At 37.5% G+C, this 23218-nt stretch overlaps 1 pseudogene across 1 annotated transcript; it reads right to left on the bottom strand.

Moving 5' to 3' along the window:
* Positions 1–11098: 11098 nt before the first annotated feature.
* LOC143438002 (vomeronasal type-1 receptor 4-like) lies at positions 11099–17546 on the bottom strand (annotated as a pseudogene). The gene is made up of 2 exons (XR_013107110.1): positions 17323–17546; positions 11099–16380 (listed from the first exon to the last, which is right to left on the bottom strand). The product of XR_013107110.1 is annotated as a vomeronasal type-1 receptor 4-like (transcript).
* Positions 17547–23218: the final 5672 nt, after the last annotated feature.

Here is a 23218-nt window from a genome sequence, read left to right as displayed (position 1 = left end):
TAACTGGAAAGGCAGGCTCCAGTCAGAGACAGTGAGTGCAGGCAGCACTATAGTCAACCAGATAGTGAAAGGCAAGTGCAAGAACGTAAACAACAGAAACCAAAGTTACATGGCATCATCAGAACCCAGTTCTCCCATAATAGCAAGCCCTGAATACCCCATAACACCCGAAAAAGCAGGATTCAGAATTAAAATCACTTCTAATGATGGTGATAGAGGACATTAGGGAGGACATAAACAATACTCTCAAAGAATTTGAGAAGAACACAGGTAGACAGGTAGAAGCCCTTAAAGAGGAAACACAAAAATCCCTTAAAGAATTGCAAGAAAACACAACCAAACAGGTGAAGGAATTAAACAAAACCATCCAGGATCTAAAAATAGCAGTAGAAACAATAAAGAAATCACAAAGGGAGACTAACTTGGAGATAGAAAACCTAGGAAAAAGATCAAGAGTCATAGACACAAGTATCACCAACAGAATACAAGAGATGGAAGAGAGAATCTCATGTGCAGAAGATACCATGGAAAACATTGACACAACTGTCAAAGAAAATGCAAAATACAAAAAGCTACTAACTCAAAACATCCAGGAAATGCAGGACACAATGAGAAAGCCAAACCTAAGGATAATAGGTATAGATGAGGGTGAAGACTCCCAACTTAAAGGACCAGTAAATATCTTCAACAAAATTTAGAGGAAAATGTTCCTAACCTACAGAAAGAGATGTCCATAAATATACAAGAAGCCTACAAACTCCAAATAGTCTACACCAGAAAAGAAATACCTACCGGCACATAATAATCAAAATATCAAATATACAAAACAAAGAAAAAATACTAAAAGCAGTAAGGGAAAATGGTAAAGTAGCATATAAAGGCTGATCTATAAGAATTACACCAGACTTCTCACCAGAGACAATAAAAACCAGAAGATCCTGGACTTATATTATATAGACCCTAAGAGAACATAAATGCCAGCCCAGACTACTATGCCCAGCAAAACTCTCAATCAGTATTGATGGCGAAACCAATGTATTCCACAATAAAACCAAATGTATACAATATGTTACCACAAATCCAGCACTTCAAAGGATAATTGGTGGAAAACTCCAACACTAGGAGGGAAACTACAACCTAGAAAAAGCAAGAAAGTAATCTTCCAACAACTCCAAAAGAAGATAGCTACACAAACATAATTCTACCTCCAATAACAAAAATAACAGAAAGCGACATTCATTTTTCCTTAATATCTCTTAATATCAAGGGACTCAATTCTCCAATAAAAAGACATAGACTATCAGACTGGATACATAAACATGACCCAACATATTTCTGCATACAGGAAACGCATCTCTGTGACAAAGACAGACACTACCTCAGAGTAAAAGGATGGAAAACAATCTTCCAAGCAAATGGTACCAAGAAACAAGCCAAAATAGCGATTCTAATATCAAATAAAATTGATTTTCAACCAAAAGTAATCAAAAAAGATAAGGAAGGACACTTCATATTCATCAAAAAAAGTACCAAGATAAGCTCTCAATTCTGAAAATTTATTCCCCAAGTGCAAGGGCACCCACATACATAAAAGAAACTTTACTAAAGCTTAAAGCATACATTGCACCTCATGCAATAATAGTGGGAGATTTCAACACCCCACTCTCAGCAATGGACAGATCATAGAAACAAAAACTAAACCAAGACACAATGAAACTAACAGAAGTTATGAACCAATTGGACTTAACTGAATTCTATAGAATATTTCATCCTAAAACAAAAGAATATACCTTTTTCTCAGCACCTCATGGTACCTTCCCCAAAATAGACCATATAATTGGTCACAAAACAGGCAACAATACACACAAAAAGACTGAAATAATTCCTTGTACCCTATCAGACTACCATGGTCTAAGGCTGGTCTTTAATAATGACAAAAAACAATGAAAAGCCCACATACATGTGGAAACTGAACAATGCTCTACTCAATGATGAATTGGTCAAGGAAGAATTCAAGAAAGAAATTAAAGACTTTTTAGAATTTAATGAAAATTAGGACACATCATACTAAAACTTGTGGGACTCCATGAAAGCAGTACTAAGAGGAAAACTCATAGCTCTAAGTGCCTACAAAAAGAAACTGGAAAGAGCATACACTAACAACTTGACAGCACACCTGAAAGCGTTACAACAAAAAGAAGCTAATATACCCAAAAGGAGTAGGCAGCAGGAAATAATCAAACTCAGGGCTGAAATCAACCAAGTAGAAACAGAAAAAACTGTACAAAATATCAACAAAACCAGGAGCTGGTTCTTTGAGAAAATCAACAAGATAGATAAACCCTTAGCCAGACTAATCAAAGGGCACAGAGTCAGTATCTGAATGAATAAAATCAAAACTGAAAAGGGAGACATAACAACAAAAACTGAGGAAATTAAAAAATCATCAGATCTTACTACAAAGGCCTATAATCAACAAAATTGGAAAATCTAGATGAAAAAGACAATTTCCTAGACAGATACCAAGTATCAAAATTAAATCAGGAGCAGATAAGCCATATAAACAGTCGTATAACCCCTAAAGAAATAGAAGCAGTCATTAAAAGTCTGCCCACCAAAAAAAGTCCAGAACCATATGATTTCAGTACAGAGTTCTATCAGACCTTCAAGGAAGACCTAATACCCATTCTCTTCAAGCTATTCCACAAAATTGAAACAGAAGAAACAATACCCAATTCATTCTATGAAGCTACAATTATGCTCATACCTAACCCTCACAAAGACCCAACAAAGAAAGAGAACTACAGACCAATCTCTCTTATGAATATTGATGCAAAAAATACTCAATAAAATTCTCACAAACTGAATCCAAGAACACATCAAGACAATCGTCCATCATGATCAAGTAGGCTTTATCCCAGAAATGCAGGGATGGTTCAATGTTTGGAAATCTATCAATGTAATCCTCTACATAAATAAACTCAAAGAAAAAACACACAATCATCTCACTAGATGCTGAGAAAGCATTTGGCAAAATTCAACATCCTTTCATGTTAAAAGTCTTGGAAAGATCAGTAATTCAAGGCCCATATCTAAACATAGTAAAAGCAATATACAGAAAACCAGTAGCCAACATTAAACTAAATGGAGAGAAACTTGAAGCAATTCCATTAAAATCAGTGACTAGACAAGTCTGCCCACTCTCAGCCTACCTATTCAGTATAGTACTGGAAGTCTAGCCAGAGCAATTAGGCAACAAAAGAGGTCAAAGGGATACAAATTGGAAAGAAAGAAGTCAAAATGTAACTATTTGAAGATGATATGTTAGTACATTTAAGTGACCCTACAACTTCTACCAGAGAACTCCTAAACCTGATAAACAACTTTAGTAAAGTATCTGGGTATAAAATTAACTCAAACAAATCAGTAGCCTTCCTCTACTCAAAATATAAACTGACTGAGAAAGAAATTATGGAAGTGACGCCCTTCATAATAGTCACAAATAATATAAAATACCTTGGTGTGAATCTAACCAAGCAAGTAAAAGACCTGTATGACAAGAACTTCAAGCCCCTAAAGAAAGAAATCGAAACAGATCTCAGAAGATGGAAAGATCTTCGATGCTCATGGATTCGCAGGATTAATTTAGTAAAAATGGCCATCTTGCCAAAAGCAATCTACAGATTTAATACAATCCCCATCAAAATTCCTACTCAATTCTTCACAGAGATAGAAAGAGCAATTTGCAAATTCATTTGGAATAACAAAAATCCCAGGATAGGGAAAACTACTCTCAACAATAAAAGAGCTTCTGTGGGAATCACCATCCCTGATTTAAAGCTATACTACAAAGCAATAGTGTTTAAAACTGCATGGTATTGGAACAGAGACGGGCAGGAAGATCAATGGAATAGAATAAAAGACCCAGAAATGAACTCCCATACCTATGGTCACTTGGTCTTTGACAAAGGAGCTAAAACCATCCAGTGGAAAAAAGACAGCATTTTCAACAAGTGTTGCTGGTCCAACTGGAGGTCAGCATGTAGAAGAATGCAAATTGATCCATATTTATCTCTTTGTGCAAAGCTCAATTCCAAGTGGATCAAGGACCTCCACATAAAACCAGCTACACTGGAACTAATAGAAGAGAAAATGGGTGAAAGCCTCAAACACATAGGTACAAGGGAAAAGTTCCTGAACAGAAGACCAATGGCTTATGCTCTAAGATCAAGAATTGACAAATGGCACCTCATGAAACTGCAAAGCTTCTGTAAGGCAAAAAACACTGTCGATAGGACAAAGTAGCACCCAACGAATTGGGAAAAGATCTTTTCCAATCCTACATCTGATAAAGGGCTAATATCCAAGGTATACAAAGAACTGAAGAAATTAGACTCTAGATTATCAAATAACCCTATTAAAAATGGGGTACAGGGCTGAACCAAAATTTCTCAACTGAGGAAACAGGGCTGGGAAGCATCTAAAAAAGTGTTCAACATCCCTAGTCATCAGGGAAATGCAAATGAAAACAACACTGAGATTCCACCTCACACTAGTCAGAATGGCTAAGATTTAAAACACAGGTGAAAGCAGATGCTGGAGAGGATGTGGAGAAAGAGAAACACTCCTCCATTGTTAGTGGGATTGTAAGCTGGTACAACCACTATGGAAAGCAGTCTAGAGGTACGTCAGAAAATTGAACATAGTGTTACCTGAGGACCCCACTATACCACTTCTGGGCATATACCCAAAAAAATGTTTCAACATACAACAGGGACACATGCTCCACTATGTTCATAGCAGCCTTATTTATAATAGCCAGAAGTTGGACAGAACCCAGATGTCTTTCAACAGAGGAATGGATACAGAAAATGTGGTACATTTACACAATGGAGTACTATTCAGCTATTAAAAACAATGAGTTCATGAAATTCTTAGGCAAATGGATGGAGTTTGAGAATATCATCCTGAATGAGGTAACCCAATCACAAAAGAACATACATGGTATGCTGATAAGTGGATATTAGCCCAAAAGCTCACAATGCCTAAGACACAATCAATAGTCCACATGAAACTCAAGAGGAAGAAGGAAGACCAAAATGTGGGTGCTTTGGTCCTTTTTAGAAAGAGTATCAAAATTCTCAACCAGAGCTTCCAGGGTCTAAACCTCCAGCCTGAGAACACAAAGGGAGGGACTCATGACTCCACCTGTATAGGTAATTGAGGGTGGCCTTGTTAGGCATCAGTGGAAGTGGAGGACCATGGTCCCCGAAAGTTTGGATCCCTAGTGTTGGGGAATGCGAGAGCAAGGAAGCGGGATTGGGAGGATGGTGGGAGCACACCCTCATAAAAATAGGAAGAAGGGGTATGAGATAAGGGGTTTTGGGGGAGAATGGAAGAGGAGATAACAATGAAAGGTAAATATGTAAAATATCCAATAAAAAAAAACAGATAATGGGTCTGGCAAAAAAAGGTAGTTTAATTCTTTCAAATTAGTTTCAAAAGTTTCCAGGAGATGCTTATTGGCTAAGATCTTATTTTAAGCTCTTCACAAAAAAATTTAAGTCTCTGTTTAATATTCTCAAGAGAGATGCAAATCCTAATTTCCCTCAACAATTGACAATAGAGGAGTAATTTTACAAAGAAATAGAAGAAACTATCATTAATCAATATATAGATTAATTGTTGGCTGTTTTATAATAGTCCTTTGATAAAAGAGATTATTAATAAACATTTATATTTCTTTAAATAGTGTCTTCATGACTCTCTGAGGTGACCTCTCTGAGGGTGGAAGGAGTGGCTGTTGGCACTTCTGCCCTGATTTTACATAACTCTGAAAAATTGGCTTTAAAAACAAAAGAGGGGAAATTGTACCCCCAAAATGAGTCTCCCAAAAATACTCTCCATCATGCCTTGTTCAGTTTTAACTTTCTAAAACTGAAAGCTCATGGCAAATCTGCCGCTGACTACCTCTGTCATTGCTGAGACCAATAAAAACTATGCCACAGCTATGTGGAAGGACCCTCTTACCCTTAAATGGAATGGTCAGGGCCCAGTTCTCATATGGGGCTGAGGATTGATATGCCTGTTTGATACCACAGAAGGCACAGCTAAATGGCCACCAAAAAGATTAATGAAATAAATAGATGCCCCCACAAAACCAGGCCCAATTATAAATAAGATGAATAACAATTGACATCTAGGGAAGAGAAATCTCCCTGAGAATTCACTTCTTTTTCCTTTCTAGGTAAAAATGAATCACCCATGATGTCTGCTGTTTAATCCTGATGCTGGCCTCCAGACTTATACTACTCAGACCTTCAATGGGCCTTTGACAAAGACATCAAACAGCTAGAGATTGATATCACTAATCTGAAGAAATCTTTTGTTTCACTGTCTGAAGTGATCTCCAAAAATTGCAAACGACTTTATCGAACTTGATTTACTCTTTTACAACAGAAAAGACTGTGTACAGCTCTAAACTGTGTACAGCACTTAAAGAAGAATGTTGCTTTTATATAGACAAAACAGGGATGATTAAAGAGAGCATGAAAAAGGTCAGAGAAGGTCTTGAAAAAAGACAGAGAGAGAAAGAGAAAGATGAGAGCTGGTACAAGAATTGGTTTTCAACCTCTCCATGGTTGTCAACTCTACTTCCTTCCATCTTGGGACCATTAATTGGGTTATTTTTGCTTATTTCTTTTGGTCCCTGGGCCTTAAATAGACTGACTAACTTTGTGAAACAACAGATAGATAATCTGATAGCAAAATCTATTCAGATACATGATCATAAGTTGGCTATGGAGGATCATGAGACTCAAGATGAGGTTGTTACTCTATCCAGGGTGTTCCCAAATCCCATCTCCACCCAACCTAAAAGAGGGGACTTCTGCCCCTAGACCAAGCAGAGAGGGGCCACCCAGAACTGTTCCGAGTACCTCCCATGTCCCCTTTCGCCCGCGGAAGAGAGACACGAGAGACGGAATTCGGGTAGTTACCACAGCAAGGGTTTAATCTTGTATCAGCAGAAGTGAAGAACTCAGAAGGGGCAAAGACAGAAAGAGGCACAGCTTAAATACACCCTAGAGTGACGTGTTCACTTCTGATTGGCTGTTCACTCATCACCCAATATTACGCCTCGGGATTGGCCAGTGACTTTGGCGGGCTTTCTGCCTTTGCACCTGCGCAGTCCATTGTTTACTAGTGGGAAGGACACGATGTCCACGCCATCTTGGAATGGCGAATTATACCACCGCTAACAGCGGCTTCCTACACAGAACCTTCTCTGACTGGTGATCTGAATTCTTGCTTAGACTTCGAGGCTAAGCACTGTAAGGGAATATAAATAAAAGTTAAAAGTATGTTTCTGGGTTCCCTGAGGGACAAGACTGACAGCATAGGGGTTGATGTCAAAAGTATCCCCTCTCCAGGAAAAAAGACATTGGGATGGGTATGGCCCTCATGCCTCACTGGACAACGACAGGAGGACTGAAGCCATTACAAGATCCCCTTTGATTACTGGAGGTCAGGCCTCTATCCCCACCTTGGCAAGATTAGAATCACCACAGCCCTTCTATACTTGGAGAAGGGAGGAGATGTCAGGGACAGCCCTGCTTATACACTGAAGCCCTAAAATCAACCATAAGCCTAAAATCAGTAATAGGCCTGACATACATGCCTGCTAACACAAAGTCTGGGGTCTCTGTGGAAAAACACTGAAGCAGATGGCTATAAGCTATGGAAAAAAAAAAAAAAAAAAAAAAAAGAAGATTTTGTAAAAATTTACCAGACTGAGTAGTCATAGACCTTGTAAATAGGCAGCCTTGGCAGATAATACCAACTTAGATAAGGACAAGTGAATCATAGGCAGAGTCATAGTGACCTGTCCCCTGAACCTTTACCCAGCTGATACCCTGTTCTGAAAGATATCTGTACTCCCCCTGAACATCTATGCTCCTGTGTCATCCCCTTCCCTACATCCTGCTTTTTTGTGTTTATAACCCCTGTGTTAAAAAGTAAAAATTATGATTTGATAATTTAAAGAAAAAAAAGAAAAAAAGGAAAAAAAAAAGAAGAGAGGATGACACCTGAACATTTACAATTCTAAAGCAATGTAAAAAGGGGGGGGAACTTGACATAGCATTACAGAATATGAGGTCATTTTAAATATTCCAACTTTGGAGTTTATGTGTAATTTTGGAATCTTTATGTATTTGGATTCAGTATTATGTGTAACATTTAGGTATGGAGCCAATGACAAGCTTGTTTCAACTATGAGAACAAGTAAATAAGAAAGATTTGTGAAAAACAACAAAGATTAACTCATTCTGATGGTGCTTTAGTTAAAGTTTTACTGTTGTGAGCAGACACTATGACAAAGACAACTTTTATAAGCACAACATTTAATTGGGTCTTATTACAGTTTTAGAGGCTGAGTCCAGTATCATCAAGGCAGGAGCATGGCAGCTTCCAAGAAGACATGGTGCAGTAAGAGCTGAGAGTTCTACCTCTTCATCTGAAGGCTGGTAGGAGAAGACTGGCTCCCATGTGGTTAGAAGGAGGATTTCAGTGTCCATGACACACTTTTTTCAACAAGCCCACGAGTACCCCCAATAGGGCCACAGCTTCTAGTAGTGCCACTCTCTAGGACCAGCATATCAAAACCACCATAGATAGAAATAGTTATTTTTTCTAAATGTAATATTAGTTTTCACTGTAGAAGTCACAAGTCATTGACATGTATGTAGTGGAGAAATGAACTTTAACCAGGGTGGTTGAGTTGCCAAACCTCCTTTGTTTGAGGAATATTGTTTTCAAGTAGAAATTTTCTATGTTGTCAAGAGAGAAAGAGGCTGAGTATGTGTGCTACCTATTATCATATAAGGCCTGGATTCTACCATTGTTTGTATGTTCATGGTGTCAGCTACTAAGCTAACACAATAGTGGGACCTATCAATCAATATTAAGTACTCTATGTAAGGTTCAACAGTATTCTAGTTAAAACATAAGTCTTTTGAGCCCATATTACAATTGAAAAATAAATACTATTTTCACATGTTTTAACCCCATTACCTTAAATTTTTAATATTGAAAAGACTGAAGATTTAAAGCAATGGAAATTAAAGTCATGGAAAATGGCAGGAGAATTGAGAAAAAACAAATAGGTAAAATATAAAACAAGGAGCTTTGCTTTGCATTTCAAATACTAAAAGTAAAATCTCAAGTGCCAGATCCAAAACAAGTTCTATTTATTTTTATTTTATGTGTATGTGCAATACGCTGTGTGTCAGTGTACCACATATGTGCAATGCCCATGGAAGCCATAAAAGAGAATCAGGCCCTCTGAATCTGTAGTTGTAGATAGCTGTTTGCTGCCAAGTGGATGCTGGAAATAGAATTTGTTTCTTGTACATGAATAGAAATTGATCTTAGCTACTGAACATTTTCACAACTTATAAATATCAAGGATGGAAGAGGTTGTCCAGAAGGAGACAAAGTAGGCTAAAGGGTCAGAGACAGCCCCACTTTTTATGTTAGGAGTTCCACAAAAATCCCAAGCTAAACATATATGTAGAAGACCTAGGTCAGACTCATGTAGGCTCCATGATTGTCACTTCACTCTGTAAAACCCTATAAGCCTTGCTCAGTTGATTTTGTATTACATGTTCTATTGGTGTCCTTGACCACTCTTGTTCTTCCTCCCTCTCTTCCTCAGGGTTCCCCAAACTCCAACTGATATTTGGCTTTGTGCCTCTTTCTCTGCTACCAGTAGATATTGGAAAAATACTGTCTGCAGACAGAATATTATTAGTAATGTTTTCATTAGAATGGTTTTTTTGCCAGTAGTGTGTAGATCTCCAGGCTACCCAGCTTCCAACTTCTGGGCATCTAGGCAGTGTCAGACACGGGCTCCTTTTTGTGGTATGGGCCCCAAGATACATCAGTCATTGGTTGCTCACATCCAGAAGCTCTGAGTCACCTTTTTTTGCAGTAAAACTTGAAGACAGGACAGGGTGTAGGAGGAAGGTTTTGTGGCTGGACTGGTGCCCCAATTCTACCACTAGAAGCCTTGTCTGGTTACAGAAGATGTTGAAAACATACTCCGGGCCGTGTATTACCTAAATCCTCATTAGAGTCACTCTCATAGATTCCAGGAACTTTCCATTGTACTAGGTTTCTACATCACTTTCCAAGTGCCCCCACTTCCATCCATTTCTCTCTGATATTTTATTCTTTCTGTCTCTCTCTCCCCCTCCCTCCCTCCCTTTCTTCCTTCCTCTCTCTCTCCCTCTCTCCCTCTCTCTCTCTCCCTTCCTTTCCAGTCATGTTTCCCCGATATGATTCCTCATATGATTTCTCATGTTCACCCCCCCGAACTGCTTATAGTTCACCTGCAACATGCATTATATTTCCCCTTTCCAGAAAGATCCATGCACTTCATTAAGGCCCTTTTCTTAGCCTCTTTAAGTCTTTGAACTCTACTGTGATTATACTTTGTTTAAGAGCTAATATCCACTTATACAATAATACATACCACATTTATTTTTCTGAGTTGGGGTAGCCTTATACAGAATGACCTTTTTTTTAGTTTTATCAATTTGCCTGTAACTCTTATGTCCTTTTTTAAACATTTGAGTGATTCTCCATTGTATCAATGTACCTCATTTATTTTATCCTCCAGTTGATTAAAATCTGTTTTTTCCAGCTCCTGTCTAGTATGAATAAACTGTTAACATAGTTTATCTTGGGTATTTTCCCAGGAGCTGGGTTTTGAGGTAGATTAATTCCCCATTTTCTGTAGACCCACCATATTAATTTCTATTATGGCTGTACAAGTTTGTACTCCCACCATCAGTAGAGGAGTATTCTTGCTCTATATCCTTTCCAGGATGAAATACCACTTTTGAAATTGATTTTAGTCATTTTGAGGTTCAAAATTAAATTTAAGTAATTTTTATTTGTATTTCCTTGATGGCTAAGGATAGTGAACATTTCTAAAGTTTGTCTCAGCCATTTGAGATTCCTCTATTGAGAATTCTCTTTTTAGATCTGTACCCCATTTTAAATTGGATTATTTGGTTTTAAAATATCTAGTTTCTTGATTTCTTTCCATATTTTGGATATGGACCCTCAGATGGATGTGGAGTTTGTGCAAATCTTTTCCCATTCTGCAAGCTGCCTATTAACCTACAAACCTTTAAGAATAACCATTCATCTGAAAAAATTTCTTAGGCTGATTCAAGTAAAATTTATTAGTATGTATGAGAACTAATGCATTGAACAACATTTTTTCTTGGCTAACAATCCGGGATTTAGGGAAAACAGAAGTGGAGCAAAGAAGAGGCAAAAACATGGTCTCTTTAGTTAGATATTACACATTGTAATTTAGATATTACACATTGTTCTATGAGAAATGTACATGTGCATTTTATACAATATAACTTAGGTCTTCCAAAATATAATGATATGCTAATACAGTTGAGCTATTAGCCTTACCTCTAAAAGATACCATATGTAGAAACCTTTGAAATAATAACAAGACTGGTTTTGATTATAGAGCTCAAATTATGGTGCATAGAGGTTATGAGGAATGTAGAACCCTTTGACCATATTTCCTCTCTAGACTGGAAACCTCTCATATATCCAAAGTAAGACATTGACTTTCTAAGATGATTATGAATATTCTTTGTCTGAGGTTAGAGGAGAGGCTTGAGACAAAATCTCTGTATAACAATTTGTACTGAAGCTCACTCCATAGAGTCAGAGCTACCTAAGAATATATAGCAATCTTCCTCCTCAGCTTACCCAGTGGGATTATAGCAGTGATTCACCATGTGTGGTACATAAAGACAGATGTTCAACCCATATTTACTGAGTAGAGCATTCGGTGGTGTTACTAAACTGTTATCAGTGTTTGGTATTATAAATGACACACTACCACCTCTGACATCATAAAACAGAAATTAAAAATCATTGGACACTAAATCTATCAACATCAAATGACTAAAGTCCCCAATAAAAAGTTATGGGCTAACAGATGGATGTATAAACAGGATCCATCATTCTGCTACATACAAGAAACACACTTCAGCAACAAAGCCAGATACCACCTCAGAGTAAATGTCTGGAAAGAGATTTCACAAGTAAATTGACCCAAGTAACAAGATTAAGTAGCCTAGTCATTCTTATATCTAACCAAATTGACCTTCAACCTAAAGTAAGCTGAAGAGATGGAAATGCCACTTCATACTCCTCAAAAGAAAACTCTACAAAGTTGCTATCACAATCTATGCCACAAATGTAAGGGAAAAAGACACACTAATAAAGCTTCAGTAGCACATGGAGTTTCACACATTAATAGTGGGAGACATCAACACCCCAATCTCACAAATAGACAGGGCATCAAGAAAGAAACTGAATAAAAATAATGAAATTAAGAGAGATTATGATTCAAATGGACCTAACAGATACCTACAGAACATTTCACCCAAACACAAAATAATGTAACTTTTTCTGCACCTTTCATAACTTTCCCCAAAATTGTCCATGTACTGAGTCACAATGAAATTCTCAAGGGATAAAAAAATTTTGAAATAACAATATGCATCCTATCCAATCCCCATGGATTAAACTTGGACTTCAACCACAGCAGAAACAACAGAAAGCTTGTAAACTAATAGAAACCAAACAATTGTCTATTCACAGGACACTGGGTCAAATAAGAAAGAAGAAAGAAAGTAAAACTTTTCTAGAATTCAATAAAAATGAAGGCACAACATACCAAAGTTGACACAATAAAAGCAGTGCTAACAAAGCTAACAATGAATTTCATAGCACTAAGCACCGTCATAAAGAAAATGGAGAGATCTCATACTAGGAAAAAAGATAGAAACACACCTGTGAGCAGAAGATGTCAGGAAAAAAACAAGATCACTGTTCACATCATTGACTTTGAAACAAAAAGAACGGCTGAGATAATTACAAAACCAAGAGCTTTGGTTTTCTTTGAGCAATTCAACAAGATAGACAAGCTAAGTAAAAGCCAAAAGAAGTAAAAGGCAAAAAGACAATGTTCAATATTCAATATTCAAATAAAATCAAAAAAGAAGAGAAAAGAAAAGGAAAGGAAAGGAAAGGAAAGGAAAGGAAAGGAAAGGAAAGGAAAGGAAAGGAAAGGAAAGGAAAGGAAAGGAAAGAAAAGAAAAGAAAAAGGGAATCTTAACAACAGACACTGAGAAAATCCAAAGTATCTTTTGGTCTTACTTCAAAAGCCTGTACTCCAAAAAAATTAGGAAATCTAACTGAAATGGATGGTAGTCCTGATAGACTCCACTTATCAAAGATGAATGAAGATCAGGCAAATGAACTAAAAATTCCTATAACCCTTAAAGAAATAGAAGCAATTATTAAAATTCTCCCAACAAAATAAAAACTCAGAGCCAGATGGTTTTAGGAAGAACTATATCAAACTTTCTAATAAGAGCTAATGAAAATACTCAAACTATCCCACAAAATAGAAACAGAGGAAATTTTGTGAAACTCATTCTACAAGGCCACAGTCACCCTGATATCTAAACCACACAAAGACTCAACAAAGAAATAGAACTTTAGACCAATGTCTCTTTTGAACAGTGATGCAAAAACACCCAATAAAATACTCACAAATCAAGTCCAAGAACTCATAAAAGTCATCATTCATCATGATCAAGTATGCTTCATCTTGGAGATGCAAGGATAGCTCAATATATAAAAATCCATCAATATTATCTATGATATAAACAAACCGAAAGAAAAAATTACAATATCATATAATTAGATGCTGAGAAAGTCTTTGAAAAAAATTGAACAGACCTTTAAGTTAAAAGTTTTAGAGAGTCCAGGAATAAAAGGCACATACAAAAATATAACAAAGGTAGTATACTGCAAGCCAATAGTTAACTTTAAAGTGAATGGGAAGAAAATTAAAGCAATACACTAAAATAAGAGAAAAGAGAAGTCTGCCCACTCTTACCCTTTCTATTCAATATACTAGTTGAAGTTCTAGCTAGAGCTATAAGAGAACAAAAAAACCAATAGGCTACAAATAGGAAAGGAAGTAATCAAATATCATTATTTACAGATGATATGATAGTATTTATATATATATATATATATATATATATATATATATGAATGACCACAGAAATAATACCAGAGAACTTCTACAGATAATAAACAACTTCAGCAATGTGGCTGGATAGAAAAAAAATCTCAAAGAGATAAGTAGCCCTCTTTTATACAACTGATAAACATACTTATTTGTGCAGGCATGTTAGCAGAATCTCAGCCAGTGTGAGTTCAGGAGAAACAGCCATCTCTTGAGAAAGTTTTCAGGAAAACAGACATCTTTATTGAGGGTGGCATGGTCCATATAACCACTGGGGAGTGTGTAAAGGTTTTCAGGGTTGGTGTACATCATTGGCAGAGGCTGAGGTGGTTGAGATGCTTCATTTGCCTGAAGAGGAATTCCTGGTGATAGCTGGAAATGTTTTTATAAGGAGGTATGGAGTTTATCCTGAATCCTGGCCTGTAGGCTACATGCCTTAAGGTAAGGTGAGTTGGGGGATGTGATGGTTATGTGATTGGATAAATCCAGTCCTAGAGCAAGGCAGGATCAGTCTTACTCCTTCTGATGTCAATGAGAGTTTTCAGGGACTGGGCATGTTTTGACCTTACTGTTCCTCTGTAATGGCTCCCCCAGTCACTTGAATACCCAGACCATCAATGAAGAGCAGAGAACAAGGACCTTTAGGATCCCTAAAGATAAAGAGTAAGGGAGAAAGGGTAGGGAAGCTTAGAGCCAAAAGTTCTTTGACATGCCTCAACCAGAGACGAGCCTCCACAAAAGAAATATGAACTAAATTACAAATACAATCTAGGATATATAAGCTCACAAATGTGACCACCAGCATCAGTATGGTGTGGGCTGCTCTGCTCTCAGCATGGCCTCTGTGGTTCTGATTAGTGTTATGTATGTAGTGCATTTTCTGGTGGTGTCTGTTTAGGTGAATCACCATGGAGAAACTGGTCCAGACCATGATGCCAATGAACATGATGTCATGGGAAAACTGCAAGAATCTAATGCCTACACTGAACCCAGAGGTGGAGCAGACCCACATATTTTTAGAATCAGTGTCATTATGTGATCTCTGTGGACCACTGACCTTTATTGGTATGTAAGCACAGTTTAAGACACTGAACAACCAGCAACTGTAACAAGAATAACTTAGAACCTTGGGGGATATTTCCCTGACCATGACCCTAGCCCAGTTACCAGAAACAAGAGTGAGAAACTGGTAGGTGCTCAGAGCACAGGTAGAGCACATGTTTGTGCCTCGAGCCACACCATGAAAGAAGTATCCAAGTTTACATTTAAGGTCAGTTGCAGGCTTCCTTGGTACAAAACCCATCATATTGAATGAAAATGGCCATCGAAGAAGAATGGAGGCATTGGCCACAGCCAAGTTGGTTAGAATGACTTATATGGGCCTCAGTTGGGAGCCAGTCAGAATTGGAGAGAAATTATGGAGAAACAGAAGCATGTTACCTACAGTTCCAACCCCGACCTGGCAAACCAAAAAGATCTGAAGAGCAACTTCTTCTGTGGTTTTCAGGGTTTTATTTTGAGACAACATGGAGATGGCTTCACCGGACAGTGGTGTAAGGATCAGGTGGAACAGTGTTTCTTCAAGAATCTCCTCAATCATCTGAGATTTTCAACTGATTTGGAACCTTTTTTGTGAAAAAAGTTGGCACTTACTTGTCACACTACAGAAGTTTTTTTTTTTTTTTTTTTTCTGGAAAATAGACGTGGATCCAGAATATCATCTTTACACTTATTTTGCTTTCCCTTCACTCTTGGTAGAATTGAGTGTGTAATGCAACTCTACCTCTCTTGTCCAACACTGTGACACACATTTTAACACAGCATGGGCTCTGCATATGTATACAGGAATGTTTGCAGACAGGAGTGCATTTTTTGATTCATGAGAATTAAACTTCACTCCTCATGATATAACAATGTGTTAAGAAATACAAATTATTTCGTGGAGAGATTATTCTGGTTCTAATGACCTCTACTCAGTTTTGTGGCACTTTATTAGTGTATTTCCTATCATACACACAAGCAAAACAGTAATATGCATAAAATAAAGTAAGTATATCTTTAAAATATAATAAAGTAATGGAAAGATGGCTCAGCAATTATGAGTACTATCTTGCTCTTCCAGAGGATGCAGGTTCAATACCACCACTCTTATGACTCCTCAGAATTGTGTGTAACTCTAATCGCAGGGTATTTTGACCTTCACTTTCATAAGTGCAGACAAAACCACAGTGCACCTAAAATATAAGTTAAAAAAAAGTCTTCAAAATTGTAACACAATATTAATATCCAGGCTTTATAAAAGAATATGAATGAGGAACTGGTAATATGGCTTAGTGGTTAAGGGCACTGACTGCTTTTCCAGAGGTCCTGAGTTCAATTCCCCACAACTACATGGTGGGTCACAGCTATGTGAAATGGGATCAGATTCTCTTTTCCTGGTGTGTCTGAATTGAGCAACAGTGTAGTCACGCACATTAAATAAATAAACAAACAAATTAATAAATAAATAAATCTTTATAAAAAGAGTGAATGAAATATGTCCTCCAAATTAATCCATATAGTGTTGATATATTTTCATGCTACTCATAATAATGATAGAATACAAAATATTATTTTAAAAAGCGCTAGTTTTCTGTTCATACAGAAGAACCTTGATTTATACATGTATCATCTACATTTGGAAAAATTTTGAGGGATCTTAGCATACTGTTGATTTGTAACTGTCTGAGTTTTAATTTGTTTTTCTAAGATATGAGGTGCTGGACACAGATCTGAGTCTTTTCCTCCTTTCGTAAACCACAATAAAAATCATTACCACCATTACTATTAAATGCTTTGCATTCATAGATTGTTTAAATTGTGGTTGTATAAAGCCCATGTTTCCTCTGCAATTCACTTTATTATTATATTTTTTTTCTTAGGAACAATAAGTCTCTATCGAATAACTAAAAACCTGTCATCTCATGTACAGATGTCACATTAAAGGACATTTTGAAGTAAGTGCTGAGCCATGAAATAAACATTTTCTTTAGACCAATGAAACCATTGACACAATTAGGTCATCCATGGAGAAAAGGACAAAACCATTTTAATAACTAATGTTCACTTTGAAAGACACCATGGATTGTAGGAGGAAGAGAACTTTAAGCAGAAATATAAACTTTCAGATACCTCACCTGCTCAGTCCCAGCAGATGGGGTAGCTCATAGATGTGTAGGCCAATTCCTGACAGTTACTGAAGAAACAGCTCTGACTTTCTCTCCCTTTGAAGAACATCTCTGTGTATCCATTTCCTAAGACAAATTCAAAGAAGTGCCCCCCTCTCCCATGTTTTCCATGAAGTGCCATGTACATCACTGAATGAGGCCAGATATCAGAGCTCATAAAGGGACTGTGTCTGGTCCTGATGCCCCTCAGAGAGTCCATTCCTGTGACACATGTGCAGTTATTGAACATGACTCTATGGGGATATTGGAATATTTTTAATGAAAGAAAAATTATTTATCCCAAGAGCAAATCACCATTTTCACTTTCTGTTAATTAATGATGATGCCCAAGAGTTTGTTATTTTGTAATGAGTAGTAGAGCAAAAGTTAGAAGAACTTTTCCATGTTTCCTTAGGGAGGATTTAAGTTGTAAAGTGGTGTTGGCACCAGGTGTAGAAAGGTGCTCTTCAGGGTAGAACAAGGGATATGTTAGGTAATATCTAGGGGGTGCATTACACCATATGCTTTCATCTTGCAAAATCTGGCTGACATCAATTGCTTCCAAACAGACCATCACCATGCAATCTGGAATCTTGTATTTTCCCTTGTGTGGACAAGTGCTTTTTAGTCTGACAGTGAATTGAAGCCTGTGTTCCCTCCATGACACTTTGTTTCTTTCAAGGTTAATTTTTTAAGGTAGATCATGATTTATTTTCTGAGAACTCATGGAGACTTATTAGTATATTATGCTGTACCAGTTTTTATAGAAGTTTAAATGGAATGATTCAATTCTGCAAGTACCTACAGGAGAATAGATTGAGGAATCATTTCCTAATATAGAGACTTACCCATATTCATTGATGCTGTATTCACAATAGCGATGATATAGAAACAGCTTAAATGTGCATCAGGTGATGAGTGGATAAAGATCACATGGTACATTTATACCATGGGGTACTATTCATCTGCTAAGCAAAATAAAATTATTAAGTTTGCAGATAATTGGATCATTGAGAAACAAACATTCTCCATATTGTAACCCAAAACTTAAGACAAATATTGCATTTGATGTTTTGATTATTATGTGATGGGAAAAATAGCCAGACTAACCAGAGGGCAGAGAGACAGTACCCAAATTAATAAAATCAGAAATGAAATGGGAGATATAACAACACAAACTGGGGAAATTTTTTAAAACGTCATCAGATCCTACTACAAAAGCCTATAATTAACAAAACTTGTAAATCTAGATGAAATGGCAACTTTTCTAGAAAGATATCAGGTACCATAGTTAAATTAGGAGCAGATAAAGCATCTAAACAGTTCTAAACCCCTAAAGAAATAGCAGCAGTCATCAAAAGTCTCCCCATCAAAAAAAAAAAGCCCAGTACCAGATGGTTTTAGTGCAGAATTCTTTCAGACATTCAAGGAAGACCTAATACCAATTCTTTTCAAGCTATTCTGCAAAATAGAAACATAAGGAACACTACCAAATTCGTTCTATAAAGCCACAATTATGCTTATAACTGAACCACACAAAGACACATAACAAAGAAAGAAAACTAGACCAATCTCTCTTATGAATATCAATGCAAAAATTTTCAAAATAATTCTTGCAAACCGAATCCAAGAACACATCAAAACAATTATTCATCATGATCAAGTAGGCTTTATCCCAGGAATGCAGGGATGGTTCAAAATGTACAAATCCATCAACATAATCCACTATATAAACAAACTCACAGAAAAAAAAAAACACATGATCATCTCACTAGACGCTGAGAAAGCATTTGACAAAATTCAACACCCCTTCATGGTAAAATTCTTAGAAAGATCAGAAGTTTAAGGCCCATACCTAAACATAGTAAAAGCAATATACAGCAAGCCAGTAGTTAACATCAAACTAAATGAAGAGAAACTTGAAGTATTCCCACTAAAACCAGGTGCTAGACAAGGCTGGCCACTCTCTCACTACCCATTCAATACAGTACTGAAGATCCTAGCCAGAGCAATTGAACAACAAAAAGAAGTGAGAGGGATACAAATAGGAAAGAAAAAAGTCAAAATATCACTATTTTCAGATGATATGGTAGTATACTTAAGTATACCAAAATGACTCCAAAACTTCCACCAGAGAACTCCTAACCCTGATAAACAACTTCAGCAAAGTGGCTGAATATAAAATCAACTCAGCTAATCAGTTGCCTTCCTGTACTCAAAGGATAAACAGGCTGAGAAAGAAATTCAGAAAATGACACCATTCACAATAGTCACAAATAATATATAACAAAACCAAAAAAAATATAGCTACACAAACATAATTCCACCTCCAATAACAAAAATAACAGGAAACAACAATCATTTTTCCTTAATATCTCTTAACATCAATTGACTCAATTCCCAAATAAAAAGACATAGACTCACAAACTGGATATTTAAACTGGACCCAGAATTTTGCTGCATACAGGAAATGCACCTCAGTGACAGAGACAGACGTTACCTCAGAGTAAAAGGATGGAAACAATTTTCCAAGCAAATGGTCCCAAGAAACAAGCTGGAGTGGCCATTCTAATATCAAATTAAATCGACTTGCAACCCATCTCTCACCTCACCACCCTCCAATTCCCCAACACTGGGGCATTCAGCCTTCACAGGACCGAGACCTCCTCTCCCACCTATGCCTGACAAGGCCATCCTCTTCTTTTGTTATGATGAAATGTTCTATAGATATCTGTTAAATCCATTTGGTTCATAGCTTCTGTTAATTTCACTGTGTCTCTGTTTAGTTCCTGTTTCCATGATCTGTCCATTGATGAGAGTGGGGTTTTTGAAATCTCCCACTATTATTGTGTGAGGTGCAATGTGTGCTTTGAGATTTAATAAAGTTTCTTTTATGAATGTGGGTACCCTTTCATTTAGACCATAGATTTCAGAATTGAAAGTTCATCTTTGTAGGTTTTTCCTTTGATGAGTATGGAGTGTATTTTTTTATCTTTTTTGATAACTTCTAGTTGAAAGTCGATTTTATTTGATACTATAATGGCTACTCCAGCTTGTTTCTTGGATATTCATGGAATATCTTGGTTTCTCCATCTATAAGCATTGAGAGTTTTGCTTGCTATAATATTCTGGCTTGGCATTTGTGTTCTCTTAGGGTCTGTATAATATCAGTCCAGAATCTTCTGGCTTTTATAAGTTTCTGGTGAGAAATCTGGTGTGATTCTTATAGTTCTGCCTTTATATGTTACTTGACTTCTTGATGTTTTGATTATTATGTGATGGGAGGAATTTCTTTTCTGGTCTAGTCTAGTTGGAGTTCTGTAGGCTTCTTAGATTTCATGGGCATCTCTTTCTTTAGGAAAAGAAAGTTAAGAAAGTTCTCTATAATTTTGTTGAAAATATTTATTCGCACTTTAAGTTGGGAATCATCACTCCCTTCTATACCTATTATCCTTAGGTTTGTTCTTCTCATTGTGTCCTGGGTTTTCTGGATGTTTTTGGTTAGGAACTGTTTGCATTTTTTCATTTTCTTTCAGAGTTGTGTCAATGTATTTCACAGTTTTCTATCTCCAGGGTAGTCTCCCTTTGAGATTTCTTCATTGGTTCTACTTTCATTTTTAGATCCTAGATAGTTTTGTTTAATTCCTTCACCTGTTTGTGTTTTCTTGCAATTCTTTAAAGGATTTTTGTGTTTCTGCTTTAAGGGCTTCTACCTGTTTACCTGTGTTCTCCTGTATTTCTTAAAGTCCTCTATCATGATCATGAGAAGTGATTTTAAATCTGAATCCTGCTTTTTCTGGTATGATGGCATGTCCAGGACTTGCTATGGTGGGAGAACTGGATTCTGATGATGTCAGGTAATTTTGGTTTCTGTTGCTTATGTTCTTGTGCTTGCCTTTCAACATCTGGTTATCTTTATTTCTACCTGCATTCGCTGTCTCTGACTGAAGCCCGTATTTCCAGTAATCTTGCTTGTGTTAGAACTCCTTAGAATCCAGATTTCTGTGTGATCCTGAGCTCCTGGGTGGAAGAGTTCCTAGGACTCAGGCTGCCTCTGGGATTCTGCAATCCTGTTGCTCTGAATGCACTGGTTCCTCCAGTGCTTGGAGTTCAGTGGTTCCTCTAGGTGTCTACCCCAGCCAAAATGAAAAAGTGAGGTTGATAAGATGTTTTCAATTATAGAAAAGGAAAGAAAACACCTTGAATGATCCTGTAGCCTTCCAGCTGATAGGGGTTTCTGCAATGTCTTAGAACATCAGCCTGACCACAGGTTTAATAATTCTGGCAACCATGTTAGCAGTAGTTATTGATTCCTGTGTATCAGTGTTTTCTTTGTTAAGGAGAAAATGTTAAGGATTTTTCTTTGTTAAGGATTTTGCTAATGCCTGTGGTGGGCTGTCAGAGTTCAGGCAGAGGTCTGGAGACCTACCAACACCAGGGAGAGCCATGCCAGAAAGTTTCAGTTGTCTTTTTACTGTGTCTGAATGCAATTTGATGGTGTGAATGCAAAACAAAAGAAGTAAACATAGAGTGCTAGCCCTCAGAGTGAGGAGGTTTAGGGCCTTTGGGATGATGCTAAAGATGGGGGTGCACTCACCGTGTCCTGTGTAAGTCAGAGGTCTTGTTCAATTCTCATTCTTTGCCATCTGCCAGTCTGAGTCTGTCTGCATCCTTCTGGTATCCAGGCACTGTGAGGAGCCGACAGAAGGCGGCTATCATTTTTGCAGCCATCTTGAGCCATATACCCTGATAAGAAATTTGATTCCAATAGCCTACAACAGCTGAGCACACTCTGATAACATCTTGCTTTAGATACCCAGGATCTTCCCTTGGGTGTGTGATACTTAAAGCTGTGATTTAGAGCCGAGACTTAAGGGCGTGACTTAGAGATCAGATTTAGAGACAAGGCCTAAGGGCATGACTTAAAGGCGTAACTTAGAGGCGTGGCTTAGAAGTGAGACATATAAAAGGCAAGAGGCAGACAGAAGAGTTCAGGACAACTTGGAACTAGGAATTAGGTTAGAGAGTACAACTTACAGTACAACTTGGAGTAGGAATTAGGCAACGAGGTAGAAGACACTTGGGCTAGAGAACTCAAAAGAATTGTTATTAGGTATTAGGCACTTGGCACTTGAAGGAAGAACTTGAAATTAGGCAGTAGGCACTTAGCACTTGGAAGAAGTAACTAGGAACTAAGGACTAGGAACTAGGGACTAGGAACTCAAGACTTGGGACTTGGACTAGGAAGAGAGACTGAAGAATAAACGGGATTGAATCACACTGTCTGGTCTCCATTCTTCCAGTCTGTCCTCACTCTCTCTCTCTCTTGCTGAACACAGACCCTCGGACCGGAGCAGCTTGCGACAGGGCGGGCTCTAACACTTTAGCCCCCAAGGCTTTTGGCAGTGCAGGTCCCAACACTGACAGAGCGGTCCGTGACATTTTGGCCCCCAAACGTAGGGCAGCTCAGGCTGAAACAAGGCACCATTATGTACCAGGCTAGACTGAAAGGAATGAAGCATAAATGGGCAGGTACGCTAGCAGAGACTTGACCTTCAGAGTGTAGGAGAAACAGCTATTTCTGTGCATGGTTTTCAGCAAAGCAGATGTATTCATTGGGGTGAACAAGAGCTACATAGACCTTGCCATGAGGGTAGAGTTATTTGGCATGTGTGTACATCATTGACAGGGGATGAGATGCTGGGAATTCTTCATTTGCATGGAGAGGAATTCCTGGTGATTGTGTGACATGTCATTATAAGGAAATAGGGAGTTTAGCCTGAAAACTGGCTGCCAGCATACCTGAGTATTTCAAGGGTGGCAGATATCATGCATGTACAGGTTATGTGCATGGGTAGTTGCACGC

The sequence above is a fragment of the Arvicanthis niloticus genome, chromosome 24 (genome assembly GCF_011762505.2).
Source record: "Arvicanthis niloticus isolate mArvNil1 chromosome 24, mArvNil1.pat.X, whole genome shotgun sequence".
NCBI lineage: Eukaryota > Metazoa > Chordata > Mammalia > Rodentia > Muridae > Arvicanthis > Arvicanthis niloticus.
The sequence above is the reverse complement of the archived record's forward strand: the minus strand, read 5'-3'. Positions and strand labels throughout refer to the sequence as shown.